The following is a 14,715-nucleotide window of genomic DNA, read 5'->3' on the forward strand; positions in this document are numbered from 1 at the left end:
AGAGGGAGGCCAGGGGTGTTGGCGGGGGGTGTTACTGAGCTGGCCAATGCTTGATGAAAAGCTGAACGCTCAGTGTCACAAGACATCTTCAGAGAGATCATAGGAAACCACTTTGTCTTCAGACAGTTCATGGGTGGGGGCGGAGAATGGTTTCACCATTGGCTGCCATCTCCCACTGGTGGACCGCGCCCCCACAGGTTACCTCCCTTACTCTCCGAGGCACAGATGGGGGCGGTGGTGCCTCAGCAGCAGTAGGGGGCCTCAGTGAGGCGGGCACTGCTCAGTTGTACCCATGCACAGTGTGAGGGAGAGGAGAAGCCTCTGCTGCAGGCTCTGTGGGCAGCAGTGGTTGTAGCAGCAGCAGCAAAACAGCTCCATTTTTCAAAGACCAGCACAGGCAATTTCTACAGCCACTGTGGCTGGTCAGCAGGGCAAGCAAGCATTCCATTCTAGCTGCAAAAACGGAAGGTGTGTGTTATAAACATCACCTCAGCCAGAAACCCAGAGTCAGTTTCTACCTTTTCTTATACTTGACAGTTTCCAAATTCTTTAGTGTCTTCAAACCCAGCATTTTTGGGGCTCTTCTCTTTCCCTTTGTCCCACAACTGATTCTTAGTTCTCATTCTTACTGTGTCTTTTCTAGAGTATTGCAAATATTTTCCAATTAGTTTCCCTACTTGTACCAGTTAGGCTAACTTTGACCTCAAGTAGGAGGAAATCCTATTCAAATTGGCCAAAATGCTGGAGGCAGTGAGATTCTGAGGTGTTTTAATGCAATTCCTCTGAGCATCACATTTAAATTTAATCATTTCCAAGAAGGAAGTAACATCTTTCTTGTGTGTCTGTCTTAAAAGGCATAAAATTTTCCAGTAGCTTCCAACAGACTTCCCCTCTGGTCTTATCAGCAATATTCTATTACACACAACATGTATAAAAGCCATCACTGGCAAGAGAAAAAGAACCACTGATGATTGCCCTGAACCAGTCAGGCTCCTTTGTTTGGGACTTATTATTGTTCAGTTGCTCAGTTGTGTCTGACTCTTTGTGACCCCATGGACTGTGGCACACCATTCTTCCCTGTCCTTCACTATCTCCCAGAACTTGCTCAAACTCATGTCCATTGAATCAGTAATACCATCCAACCATCTCATCCTCTGCCACCCTCTTCTCCTTTTGCCTTCAATCTTGCCCAGCATCAGGGCCTTTTCCAATGAGCCAGTTCTTTGCATCAGGTGGCCAAAGTATTGGAGCTTCAACTTCAGCATTAGTCCTTCCAATGAATATTTAGGTTTGATTTCCTTTAGGATTGACTGGTGTGATCTTGCAGTTCAGGGGACTCTCAAGAGTCTTCTCCAACACCATGGTTCAAAAGTATCAATTCTTTGGTACTCTGCCTTCTTTATAGTCCAACTCTCACATCCATACATGACTACTGTGAAAACCACAGCTTTGACTAGATGGACCTTTGTTGGCAAATTAATGTCTCTACTTTTTCATATGCTGTCTAGGTTGGTCAGAGCTTTCCTTCCAAAGAGCAAGCGTCTTTTAATTTCATGGTTGCAGTCACCATTTGCAGTGATTTTGGAGCCCAAGAAAATACAGTCTTTAACTGTTCCCATTGTTTCCCCATCTATATGCTATGAAGTGATGGGACCAGATGCCATGATCTTAGTTTTTTGAATGTTGAGTTTCCCAGGCTGGGACTGGGGATGGCTAATCACACAGAGGAGCATAAATCACACAGAGTCGGGTTCTGATAGGAAGGAAGAAGGGACTGATGGTGATTAGGAACTACCAGTGTCTGCTTTGCTACCTCTGATATCTTGCCCTCCAATCTGTGCCACACTGATGTTGCTGAAATCCAACTATGAAATAATTCTTCCACTGAAAACACTTTTATGGTCCTTCTTTGCTTAAGGATTAAGTCCAAGCTCTTAGTGTCATATACAAGACCATTTACAATCAAGCATCACCCTTTGCTCTTGCACTGTTAATTTCTCAACCATTCACCCAGCTTCTGTCTCAACCACACACATCATGCTCCTGAGAAAATTTGTTGCCTCCTGGACATGACAGGGAAGCCTGGCGTGCTGCAGTCCATGGGGCTGCAAAGAGTTGGACATGACTGAGTGACTGAACAACGAACATGACTGGCTCTATCATTCATTGGTACCTTCACATGCTTTCAGCTTGAAACTCCCACCGCTCCCTCCGTTCACATGACACACGTCAACTTATCTGTCGATTTTCACTCTTGGGGTCATCTCAATGAAGTCTTTCTAGACTCCTTAGTAGAGCAGACTGTTCCTCTTTCATGCTTGCATTGTGCCTGTTATAATACTATCGTTGCTGCTAGAACACATTATTGTACTTCTCCCTACTAGACAGGTTATTTTCATCTCTGCATTTCCAGCGTCTAGCAGTATTTGGCACAATGGGTAGTAGGAGTCACTTTTGATGTCTGATGAATGATTGTGTGCCAAAGGGTTTAGAGCTGAGTGAGCTTGTCTGAGTCTGTTGACAGCATATGAAAGGGGATAATCATGGGGAGATAAGCTGAGAGTGACCAGCCTCTCTGTATTTTTAATAGAGAAAAGTAGTTGGAGAACTGGTGAAAGGGTGGTGAAAAAATTGTTGATGAATTTATCTGTCCTCTGCCAGAAGAAACAAGGTGGGGTGAAGCAAGGGTGCTCATAAGTATTAAATATTCATTATTTAAATACAGGCAACCCTTTTGTTGAAAGCCAGTTTAACTGCACAGCAGTTGTAGAGTTCTGTCTTCCGAGGAGCTGTCACTGAAGAACTCTTCTGCCATAGAGAAAGTGCCAATTATCTGAACAGGATTTAAACCTTGCTGTGGAGGCCACAAAGGGATTTCTTCTGTAGCTCTTGAGGCGATTTGGAGTTTTTCTTCTCTGACAAATGCCAGAGTGAGAGATGTGGTGGCCTGCAGAAGGCTGTGTAGTTCAATCATTCTGTTCCTACCTAGAAGTTGTTCAGTCAACCTCTTAGTTAGCAATTTGGTTTTGGAAGAGCTGGGTGCAGTCTTGGGGTAGGGAGCTCATAACTATGGGCTATGAGCCCATCATAGTCCAGATGGCTATGATGATAAAGTACATGACATTGCAGAAGCAAGGGGTTCTTGTAACTTGGGATGGTTCAATAGTGGTATATGTGGATGTAATAAAATAATGTCTGGAAGAAGCAGCAATGGCCGTGAAAGTGCCACGTTGTAGGACACAATTTAGGAGTATGAGGCATCCAAAAATGACAGTTAGGATTTGCAGTTCAGGGAAGCCGTTGATACCCTCAAGCAAATAAAGAAACAGTGAACACACAACAACTGGCATAACTTGAAGAATAGATTGGAGGATAGTCAGCAACGAAGGCTAAACGTGACCAATATTACTGTAGCCTGAACAGCACACAGAAAAAGCTTTGACTCAAAACTGGGGGAAGTGGCTGATAGCACGGCGTTTCGGTTAGGCACGTTTGTTGCTGTCTCATCTCTGCCGTTTATTAAGTGCATGACTGCAATTCTGTCTAAGTTTCAGTCTCTTTATTTGTACTACAGAGAAAATAAGGTGCCCACGTTCGATAGTCATCCTCATGAATAAATAAGGTAAAGGTACTACACAAGCATAGTACAAAGTATGTAGAAAAATAATGGTGCATGTTTATTTTATTATTCCAGGGTAGTTGTGTTTCATGTTTTCATAAGGACCTGGGTATTCTTTGTTAATTTTAACCTAGTAAATCCTGATAAATATCTCTGAACCCTCTTGGAGCTTTTTTAGCCCTGTCCAAACATTTTGCAAGATTTCTTTGCCCAGGAAACCATAAGAGCATGTAATTAAAATCATCTGTGCATGTGGAATGACCTTATCTTTTTAATATTTGTTTAAACTTTATTTACAAATAAATTCACAGAATTTTGGACCATTGTTACATGGACCGATTGTTGACTTTTCCCCATTAGTCCTGGCAAGAATTTCATACCATTTTCTACTGCTGCCCCATATGAACACCAAATTAGCCACTTCTATAGTTAACTGCCTGTGTATCCAGTGGGAGCTGAGGATGAATTCTGTCTCTAGAGGAACATGGTAAACTAGAGCTAACTAGATTGTAATGGGATGATGGTATGGCACCATCAAAGGAAAGTCATCCTTTCAAGGATGCTTGTTAAGATCACAAGGTTGAAGTGGATGTGTTATGCCGGTACAAGGTGCTTTCTCATAAAGGTGACGGATTTGCACTGTATCGTTTGGATCGTGAATATGTTCCTTCTCTGTGGTAGTGAGACCCATTTCTATTTGGTTTGTTTAACAAAGATTTAGTGAGTGTCCTGAGAAACAGAAGTCTCTCCTTTAATGAAAGCAGAGATTAATCAGATAATTCCTCCTTGAATGAAAAAGTATAACTGTGGTGAATGTTGCAGAGGGAGGGCTCAAGTAGGTGATGATAAAAAAGTACAGAGCTGGAGCCGTCGACTTAGCCTGGGAGGGGAGTGAAGGTTAAGGAAATATTCCCTTCTGGGGAACAGAAGGAAGAGTTGGTGTAATAGCCAGGGTTCCTGCAGGAGAGACACGGCATAACTGACAAGGTGTTTTAGGAGAGTTAAAGGACAGGACCGTTTACAGTGCCGTGGGCAGAATATAGGGAACCAGCATGAGACGGTGAAATTCCCTAGCACTGGCAAGAGTGGGGACCTGTTATCACCTCTAGGCCTAAAGGAGGAGAGAGGAAGGAGTGGTTGCTGGAAACCTGAGACAGTAGTCAGAGCTGTAAGAAATGGAAGCCCAGCAGAGCTGTGGCTTTGGTGGAGGAGACACAACCAATCTGTGGAGACCCAGCAGGGAGAAAGTCAGGAGAATAGGTCCTCTGGCCTCCTGTCACTCCCTCTGACCTCCTGTCGTTCTTTCTCTGGGCTGATCCCAACTGGAGTCCAATACCATGGAGCCGTCAGAAATGTTTAGTCAGAGTGCGGTGTGGTCAGACTTGCATCTCTTCATAGTCCACGCTTTCCTCCCATTTGTCACTGTGCAGAAGGATGGCCATGATGCCGCCGAGAGCTGAGCACTGCATTCTCATCCAGCCCTTCCTGTTACCAGCCGTGTTACCTTTGGCTGAAAGCAGTCTCTCCAAGCCTGTTTCCTTCTCGGTGCAATGGGGCCCTAACCACGTGCTCTGTATCCCAGGGAGGCATGAGGGCCGCATAGAGAGTGTCAAGGGAACATCTTTTGGAAACTGCACACTGCTTTACACATGGAAGGGGATTTTACGACTCCCTTTTGCCTCTGTCTGAGGGGAGAGAGTTTTCTCTAGGATCAGGAAGTATAAGGTCCTCAAGCATACCCAGTTCTGTGACGGCCTCCCAATGGTAGAATAAAAAATGGGCTCAATATAATCTTCTGTGAGGACAAGAAAATGTGATTAGTGGCAGCTCCAAGGCTTCCTGAGGTGCCGGATAAGAAGGTGTGAAAGAATTATCTGCGTTAATACCCTCTCTTCTCCTAGTCTGGGAAACCCCAGTTGGAAAGGGCCAAGGGAATCTGTTTCCATTCGAGGCTGAATATTTGCTTTGACTCTTTGAATTTTTACCAGAGAATGTATTCTCAGCGTCCCTCAGCTTTGTTTCCAGCATTTCATGGCTCTACGTAGACAAGGCAGAATGTCCCTCCCTCTCCGCTCCCTCTTCTACAAGCCCCAGACTGAAAATTTACTTGTTAACTTTTAAAATATACACACAAGCGGGAAACAGATGGCATTATCTGGATAATGCTAGAAAACGATCAGATTCTTTTTCAAGGGCTATGCTCTGTTTTGAAATCACCCAAATGAATAAAGTTGTTTTGACTTGAAATTAGTTATTGAAATAAGGTATTTGGGAATAGTTTTCAGCTCTTCTCTAGATAGGGTCTGGGTCTGTCAAAGCATCTTCCTACTTAAAGTCCTAATTTGGCAAAAAGCTGAACCACGTCAGGCTCCCTCTTCATTCCCTCTCTCCACTGTCTCTCTCCTAGTGGTTAAACATGTCTTTGTTTTTTAGTCTGCAGGATCAAGAGAACTGAAATACGCTCCTCTAAGATGTGCCTTGTGAGGCCCTAATAAAATGTTCCCTTCACACATTTCTGGGGCACCTGTCACCAGAGCAAGCAGGTGCAGTTTCTAGCGTGTCTTAATTTTGTATCCCTATTTTGGACTGAACATAGAATGGAAGGTGTTCTATTTTTAATTAAAGAAGATTCTGGAAAAGTTCTTCCGGGTGTGGTGCATCTTTTGAGGGGGCTGTGGGTTGCACTGTCCAACCTACAGAGCCTCTGTTCTTTGGCCAGCAGTCGTGAGTGTTCTTGCAGTAAACCAGGACCATGTGAAGATGATGCTCCTAGGGAGGATGGGGAGAAGTAAACAGTGGTATTTCTAAAAGGATAGGCAGCCTGACGGCAAATTCCAGAGCCTGGGTGACATTTTAAATTGGTAATGCTCCTAATTGCCCAGGCCCTAGGAGGCCGTGTGGAATACAGCCACAGCTCTAGAATTAACGCAAGTGAGCACTGTGAGACCATTACGAACAGCATGTTCTCTTAGAATAATGGCACCGAATCCGTGTCAGCACAGTGTGATATTGCAATTAAAACACACACACACACACACACGAATGTGCGACCTCCAATATTTCCTACTTTTTGGAAAATTTTTCTTGCTATCAAAGTAAAAACTGTTATAAATCTTCCTGAAAAAAACAAAACAAAACTTTGTTTCCTTGTCATTCATTGCTTCTTGGTATTGCTGGGATAAAATGTCTGATTTATAAAAATGAACTTAAGTAATCAGTGTGTGATTTTATGAAACATGAGCTTGGAAGGCAGAAATGCCCAGATTCAACTCCTAATTCCCCTGCTTATGCTAGGTGAAATTGGGCTCATTCAGTGTCTCTGATTTTCAGTTTAGTCATCTTACAAGTGGGCACCATAATGCTATCTGTTCATACATTTATTGTGAGGATTTGAGCCACGTGAAATGCCTTGCTCAAAGCTAGTGCTAATGATGCTAAAAATAAAAGATACGGCAGAAATACAGAATCCTAAGGTTTCAACCATCAGACTGAGCTTTCAGCAGTATCTGGGGCCAGAGATCCAGTCCATACATCCACCTCTTCCTCTCAGCATGCAGGTCCAAATATTGGCTTGTCTTTTTGTGCCAGTGAGTGGTGGTTTTGTTGATTTAAATCCTAGAAGAAAAGTTTCTGTAATTCTATCTGTCCACTGTCTTAATACCCTTCTACCCTTCATATAAACCACCACAACTTTTTTGGGGGCACCTAGAATGAAAGCTTATATCCCAGTTTACGTGGGTGAAAGACTTTATCTTCAGTTATTTTCTGAATATGTATATATATATATATACACACACACACACATATATCCCTGTTTGGATGTGTATATATATAATTCTAAGAATTATTGGAGACAGTTTTCATTTTGTTCACGTTGATATTTAGGATAAGCAAGTTCGTTCATGATGCTCTACTTTTATTGGTCCTAAATATCCTAAAAGCAAACCATGTGACAAAGAAACTGTAGTGATGATAGCAATAATGTGAGAAAAACCAATTACATGCCAAGTGCTTTGTATATACTTCATATTAATCCCTGCAGCAAGCCTTAAAAGATGGGAGTTGCTAACCGTGTTTAACATACGAGCAAAGGGAGTCTCGGCAAGATTCAGTACTTTGCCAGAGTAAGACCGCTTGTAAAAATCAAAGCCAGTACTTTAATTGTCTGGTCTCAAAGCTCCGGTATGTTTTCGCCCCTTTTTGTCTTCTCATTTTCTTCCAGGTTGTTTTGGATGTTGGTTGTGGATCAGGAGTACTGTCATTTTCTGCTGTACAGGCTGGAGCTCGTAGAGTCTATGCAGTTGAGGCCAGTTCAGTAGCACAATATGCTGACGTAAGTGGTTGTATTTGTATAGGGGACTGAGTGATGGACTTTTCAAGTTAAGTCATATATAAAAGAATTTTTTTTACCAGTCTGATCTTTTTTTCTGTTGGGATGTTACTGCTGAAGGAGCCCACCTTTATTGTAGTAATTGATAATGAAAACAATTATCTAAAAAAGTTCACAATACTAAAAATATAACAAAACTTTCTTCCCTATCCACTGGATGGCAGATGGGCCCAGGGAAGGTAAATGCTTTCTTATCTTTAATGACCTACTAAGGTGAGGAGTCTTAAATGGCAACCCACTCCAGTGTTCTTGCCTGAAGAATCCCAGGGACGGGGGTGCCTGGTGGGTTGCCATCTATGGGGTCGCAGAGTCGGGCATGACTGAAGCGACTTAGCAGCAGCAGCAGCAAAGTGAGGAGTCAGACATCCCTGGAGCTAGGTTGAGTTTTTTCTTCAATGCTGTACTGACAGTAACTGTGCCACTCTAAATTTCAGTTTTGGTTTAAGGGATGGTTGCTACATGGTTGTAGTTGGAGCATGGAGAGATGTATGTTTCAAGGAGCTTTTTCAGATTGCAGATTCTGACTGGAGAACAGGGAGATGCTTTGTTTTAAATGTGGTGCTCCATTATCATTATGAAATGTGTACAAATATTGGAGAATGAGTCAAAGTCAAGAGTCAGTAATAGTAGCTTTCAGTAATATTTGGATGTAATAATAGCCCAATCAAGCTGCAGAGTTGGAAGTGTGTGTGCAAACACGTGATCAGGGTGATGTGCTTGTCATCACCTGGAGGAGGCCTATGCTTAAATGAGGGCTAGAATTGCAGATAGAAAGGGAAGCTTGCCTGCTGCTTCTGAGGAACATCCTGAAACTTTCCTCTGACCTGGGACAGTTGGTAGCTCTGAGTGATGGCTGAGTTTGGATTGAATGACCCAGGAGGACAGCATGCCGTGTTTGGAAGAAAGGAGTGCCAGGGCCTGATGGCCAGCATGTTGTTTCACTTCCTTCTTCCAACAAGCCTTGGATAAATTATTTTTGGTCTTTGGCTTGCTAACCAATTTTTAAGAGTCGTTTTTATTAAATATTGAGTACACACAAAAGAATATTTATTAAATGTATACTTATTATTGGGGGCCTCCCTGATGGCTCATTGGTAAAGAATCTGCCTGCCAATGCAGGAAATGCAGATTCGATCCTTGGGTTGGGGAGACCCCCTGGAGCAGGAAATGGCAACCCACTCCAGGATTCTTGTCTGGGAAATCACATGGACAGAGAAGCCTTGTGGTCTACATTTTGTGGGGTCATGAAGAGTCAGACATGCCTGAGTGAGCACTCATTTACCATACATATTAATATTTGTAAAATGTGTACATTTGTAAAATATCAAGAATAACAATACAATGAGTATGTGTCCACTACGTCTTTTAAGGAATAGGCCATTAGCATTTCTATTAAAGGTTCATGTGTTTTTTCCTGTTCACTCTTCTTTTCTGCCCTAAACAGAGGTAACCGCTATGTTGAATTTTTGTTGGTCAATTGCCTGCTGTTCTTTATAGTTTTATCTCACGTGTTTCTATTCCTAAAACAAATCTTAATGAACTTTCCATAAATGGGATCATAATGTATGTATCCTATAATTTGCTTTTTTAACCCAGCACATTGCTTCTGAGGGTCATTTTGTTGATGCATACAGCCCTCATCAATGTTGGATAGGATTCTGTTATATGAAACGCATTAAGTTGCTAGTGTAGTGTGCTGTTGATAGAATTTGGATGACTCCCATTATACAAGTAGTATTGTGAGTGTTCTTGTACACACTCTGCACCTATCTCAGTATATACCCAAGGGTAGAATTGATGGGTAACAGGGCATGTATACTTCACCTCTGTTCTGTGATGCCAACTGGTTTTCCAAAGTGGTTGTTCCAGTTTTCACTCCGTTCAGCAAATAATGAGCATGCTGTTATTCTGCAACTTGACAGCACTTGATATTGTCAGACTTTAGAATTCTTGTCAGTCTGGTGTTTATCACATATTTGTGGTTTTAATTTGTATTTTCTAACCACTATTACTTTGAGCATCTTTGCATGGTGTTTGACCATCTCTTCTCTTCCATGAAATACCTGTTCCAGTTTTTTGGACAGTGTTTTTTTTCAATTGTTTTATTGTTTAATTCATTTGTAGGAATGATGTCTATATTCTGGATATTAATTCTATTCAGTTTTATATGGGAAAAAAATATCTTCTCCCAGTTAGTACCTCACCTTTCTCTTCATGGAGTTCTAAATAAGATTTAAATACAGAATTCAAAAAGAAAAGAGAAGAATATAAACTTACATGGAGAGAACCCGTAGATAAAAATGTCTCTGCTTCAGTGTTTGATAGATTTCAAAATGCCATCTTGGCAGAAGGAGCTGCATGCAGAACTTTGTCTCGGAGGCTGTGCGTTCTTTTAATCCCATCTTCACTCAGTTGCATCCCACAGTTCTGTCTCTTGGGAGAGTATAGGAGAAGCAGAAATAATTAAGGAGTATTCTTGTGTTTAAAGAGCTTCTATTCTGATAGATTGACGTGTTGTTGTCTCTTGTATCAGATACCAAAAAGAAGAGAGCGAGGCATTAGAGATTTCTTCTTTCTTCTAGTTTATTTTCTTACATATTTAAGGTGGCTTGAGACACACTCAATGGTTATTTTTTAAAATGTAATGCCTTTGGTTGTAATATTTTAAGGGAAGAGAGAAAGAGATTAGCTTGAGATCCTCATGTACTCCCTAGACACAGTCCTGTCCCCAGCCCCAGCACACAGCCCCAGTCATCACCAGCACACCATAGGAGGAGCTGTTCCAGAACCATCTGTGATTGGTTTCTCCCTAGAGAATTCTCAGCCTGATTAAATGTGTCAGCAGGACAGTTGCCCTCTTGCAGAGTGGGGCTACCCGCACGAGCCCTGTTACCCAGTAGGTCCGCTGGCTAGTTATAAAGGTCTCTAGCAAGAAGCCAATATGGAGAAGAAAAGAGAAAGAATTTAAAATTGTTAAACTTTGTATTGTTTTAAACTTTGAAACTATTTTAAACCATTTAATTTCAAACTTACAAATAAGTTTTTAAAAAAATAGTAATTCAAAGCTTCCCAGGTTCTCTTTAGCTTGATTCACCTACTGTCCATATTTTATCCCATTCGCTTTATCATTTACTCTTGCTCCACTGTCACCATCCACGAACACACAATTATGTGAATATTATACACAAATGTAGGGGTGTGTGTGTGTATGTATATATATTATATATATATATGCAGATAGAGACACACACTTTTTTTCCTATGGGTTATATGTACATCATAGCCTTTTATCCTTAAACATTTCAGTGTGTGTTTTGCAAGAACAAAGGCATTCTCTTAAATGAACCAAGAAGAATTCAAAGGTGAAAAAGAAGCTGTACAGTGACTTGTCCATTGATGAGTCTCCTGATGTTACTGAACAGGTTTCAGGGAGGCCCCAGCATGAGCAGAGATACACGGTCATCATGGGCATTGTGGTAAGAACAGTCTACACTTCACCGGCTATTTCCTTGCATAGTATTTCCAGGGGGACTTGATATTTAAAGCATGTTCTAAAGAATTCTGAAGCATCATCACTTTATTTTGTCTTTGGTTTTAGCATGCAGGGAGGATTTTTGTGTTTCTGTAATCTTCCTGAGTATGACTAGGGCAGGTGGGGGGCAGGGGTAGTTTTCCAAATGCTATAGGGACTGTAAAGTATCCTTGAAATCCTTACTGGCAAGTCTTCTCTGCCCCTGAGGCCTTCCTGGCATGTGGTCTTAAGGACCGGCTAGTTGCGAATGCATTCAGGGCCAGGGCTGGTTAGAATCTTCTTGAAGGATGGCCATGTTCCTGGCTGCTACTGTGGGTGTCATGTGATGCCCCCTGTGGGCCAGGACTGTCACCCTTGCAGAGGAAGATCTACACCAGGACTCGGTTTCTGCTTCTTCCGCCGACACTTGTCAGTACAACTTGTGGATGGCACAGGCGAGTGTGAGCAGCACAGAAAAGATTTCCACTCTAAGAACAGGCTTTGCTGGCCGCTCGGCACACAGCGCATGGTGCTCCTTTCCACCTTTTCATTATTCAGTAATTGAACCAGCAGACATTTAATTCTTTCCTCTGGAGTCTTCATTAAATTGCTCGGAAAAGATAAAACTGTAACAAGAAAGAAAAATGTACAAATTTAACTACCATTGCCTGCCCCTGGATTCTTCTCACAAAAGGCTTCTGGGCTTTAAGTAAACAGAATATTTTCAGTTTGCATTGAATTCAATTTTAGTCGCATTCAGGGGCTAAAGCTGATTTTGTGAGGGCTGACCCTCAGATGATGAGATGATGGAAATGACTCCTTGTCTGGAGGGCACGCACATTTAGTCATTTTTTGCGGAATAGTCGTGAACCTGCCCAGGTGCAGTCATGTGCTCTCACCCTGGGCCCCATCTGACATTTCTGGGTCAATAATAAGAGACCATCTTTGTCCAAGAAACAGGGCAGAACTAAAGGTCTCCTCTGAGTTCCCAGCCTGTGAGTCGGCCCACCTCAAAAGGGCAGCTATTTCTTGTTCTCTTTTTCTTTTCTGATGAAACATAAATATAGACCAAATGGGAGTGGGGAGAAGGCATTCATCAAATGTATACATTTATGTAGTCAAGGAAGAGGATGTTTCTTAAGTTAAAATTGTACACAGATGCCTCTCTATCTCGATGATAAATTCTTTGAAAGGCTGGAAATTAAGACTATGAGAGTAAGCAGTCATGAATAGATTTATGTATTGTAATCAGCCTAAGCTTACAGCAAAGCTCTCTGGCTCTTAGATTTCACAATGTTCATAATCATTAGTGGACCACTTAATTAGACTTTACTAGCACATAGCAGCAGCAGCAGCAGCACATAGTTTCTACCTATGTCTCATTAGGATGATTTTTAAGGAGTCAGACCAAGTATTTCTAGGTCATGAGTAGTGGAATTAAAAGCAGATAGAATTGGAAATGTTGTGACATTGCATTTCTACATCTACTGGGTTCATAATCTAGGGCTGCTTTGTCTAATATGGCAGCCTTTAGACACATACGGCTCTTTATATGTAAATATAAACTCATTCTTAAAATTAAATTTCTTAGTCTAACTAACTGCATTTCAAGTGCTTAGTTACCACAAGCAGCTAATGGCTATTGTAGTAGACCGTGAAGGCATGGAATATATCCTTCATCAAAGAAAGTTTGAGTGGGTAGTACTGATGGAGAGGACACAGGTGGCCATACGTCTCTTCTCTGGCGTGGGATGGCCAGGCTGGTGGCCGTGTTCACTGCCAGGTGTAGGCAGCCAGGGCCAGATTGGACTGGTTTGGTGTTAGTTGAGACAGCCTTCCCCAGTCCCTCTTGCTGTGGGCATTGTTTATCTTTCCCTTATTTTTGTGTAAGATCTGGCTTAGAACAGGTTCCCTAGGAAACAGATGGTGATGCACAGATTTACATGTAGGACATTTATTGCAGAAGGCTCTCAGGAATCTGACCTGTGAAGGAATTAGGATAGAATTGGGCAGAGGAGGAGTTAAGCTACAATGTAGTTGGAATAAAGAGCTCAGGCAAACCCACAGGGAATTCTTGAGATGGGGAGATGTTTCAGAGTTGAACCACCTTGAGGCAAGGGCTTTTATGCTTCACGTTTTTTATATGCACTTCCTCAGGAAGGAGAGTGACCTGGGGGAAGGTGGCTGTCCTGGGCCAAGGGAAGTTTGTAGACCAAACCTCAGCTGAGGGCCATCATCTGCAGCATTCCCAGCCTCTGGGGAATGATGCCTTGGTCCTGAAGGAAGAATCTGCATGGTGTGCCACAGCAACTACAGGATCAGGATTCAGGATCCTGACTTTCGTTTTCAGTCAGGAAGCTGATGGAGAAGAAACATAATAGTAAATCAAGGAGGAGGGCAAAGTGATGGAGCCGAGGGGGTGATACTGAAAGCATGTGTGAGACCAGGGGTGATTTGTCGTGTGTGCTTTAGGGGTGGGCAGAGATTTTCTAGAAACTCAGTCCGCATCTGATCTGATGCACTTTGTTCTTTTCTAAGCTCTGTGCGGACACAGAGTTCATATGAGGTGTGATTTCTCCGCTCAGGTAATTTGTCCTCCAGTTGGGCTTCACACAATTGACATATAGGACAGTGAACGCCAAGTGCATATGAATGGTAGAGACAAGAAATGCCACTGTAAGGAGCAGTTCCCGTCAGCTTGGCTGTTTAGAGAACCATCAGATAAGCGGTGTGGTTTGGCTTGAATCCTTAAAGATGTAGAGAAATGAACTGCCCCCTTTCCATTTTCACCTCTTACTGCCAACAATGAGATTTTTGAAAAACCCTTGAGTTCTCATGGGGTTCTACCCTAAATATGTTGCTGATCTCTTCACAAATAATTGAAGGTCATTTATTGAAAAGGTCATTCTAATTTTTAATCTTGAATACTAGAAAGAATCTATACTTTGAAGTTTTCTGATACGAATTCATTCTTTGAGGTAAGGAGGATTTTTCCCCATTTTTTTTTTTTTTTAGTGTCTCTAATAGCTAACTTCTCCCTTGTCATCTCCCATAGACACCAAAAGCCTGAGTCACAAAATTCCATCCCAGTGCATCAACACTTTTTATTTTTGCCCTGATAATAACATTAAAAGGTGGCCATAACAAATCCATTAAAAAAATGATACCCATTTTGCATAGTTGGCTTTTTAGAAT

General features: G+C 42.1%; 1 pseudogene across 1 annotated transcript in view; it reads left to right on the forward strand.

Moving 5' to 3' along the window:
• Positions 1 to 14,715, forward strand: part of LOC129557126 (histone-arginine methyltransferase CARM1-like) — a 261,333-nt pseudogene that overhangs the window by 157,435 nt on the left and 89,183 nt on the right. The window contains exon 5 of the transcript XR_016037816.1: positions 7,842 to 7,952. The product of XR_016037816.1 is annotated as a histone-arginine methyltransferase CARM1-like (transcript). The remainder of the gene's footprint in view (positions 1 to 7,841; positions 7,953 to 14,715) is intronic.

The sequence above is a fragment of the Moschus berezovskii genome, chromosome 7 (assembly GCF_049115385.1).
Source record: "Moschus berezovskii isolate FMDL1 chromosome 7, NW_MosBer_1.0, whole genome shotgun sequence".
NCBI lineage: Eukaryota > Metazoa > Chordata > Mammalia > Artiodactyla > Moschidae > Moschus > Moschus berezovskii.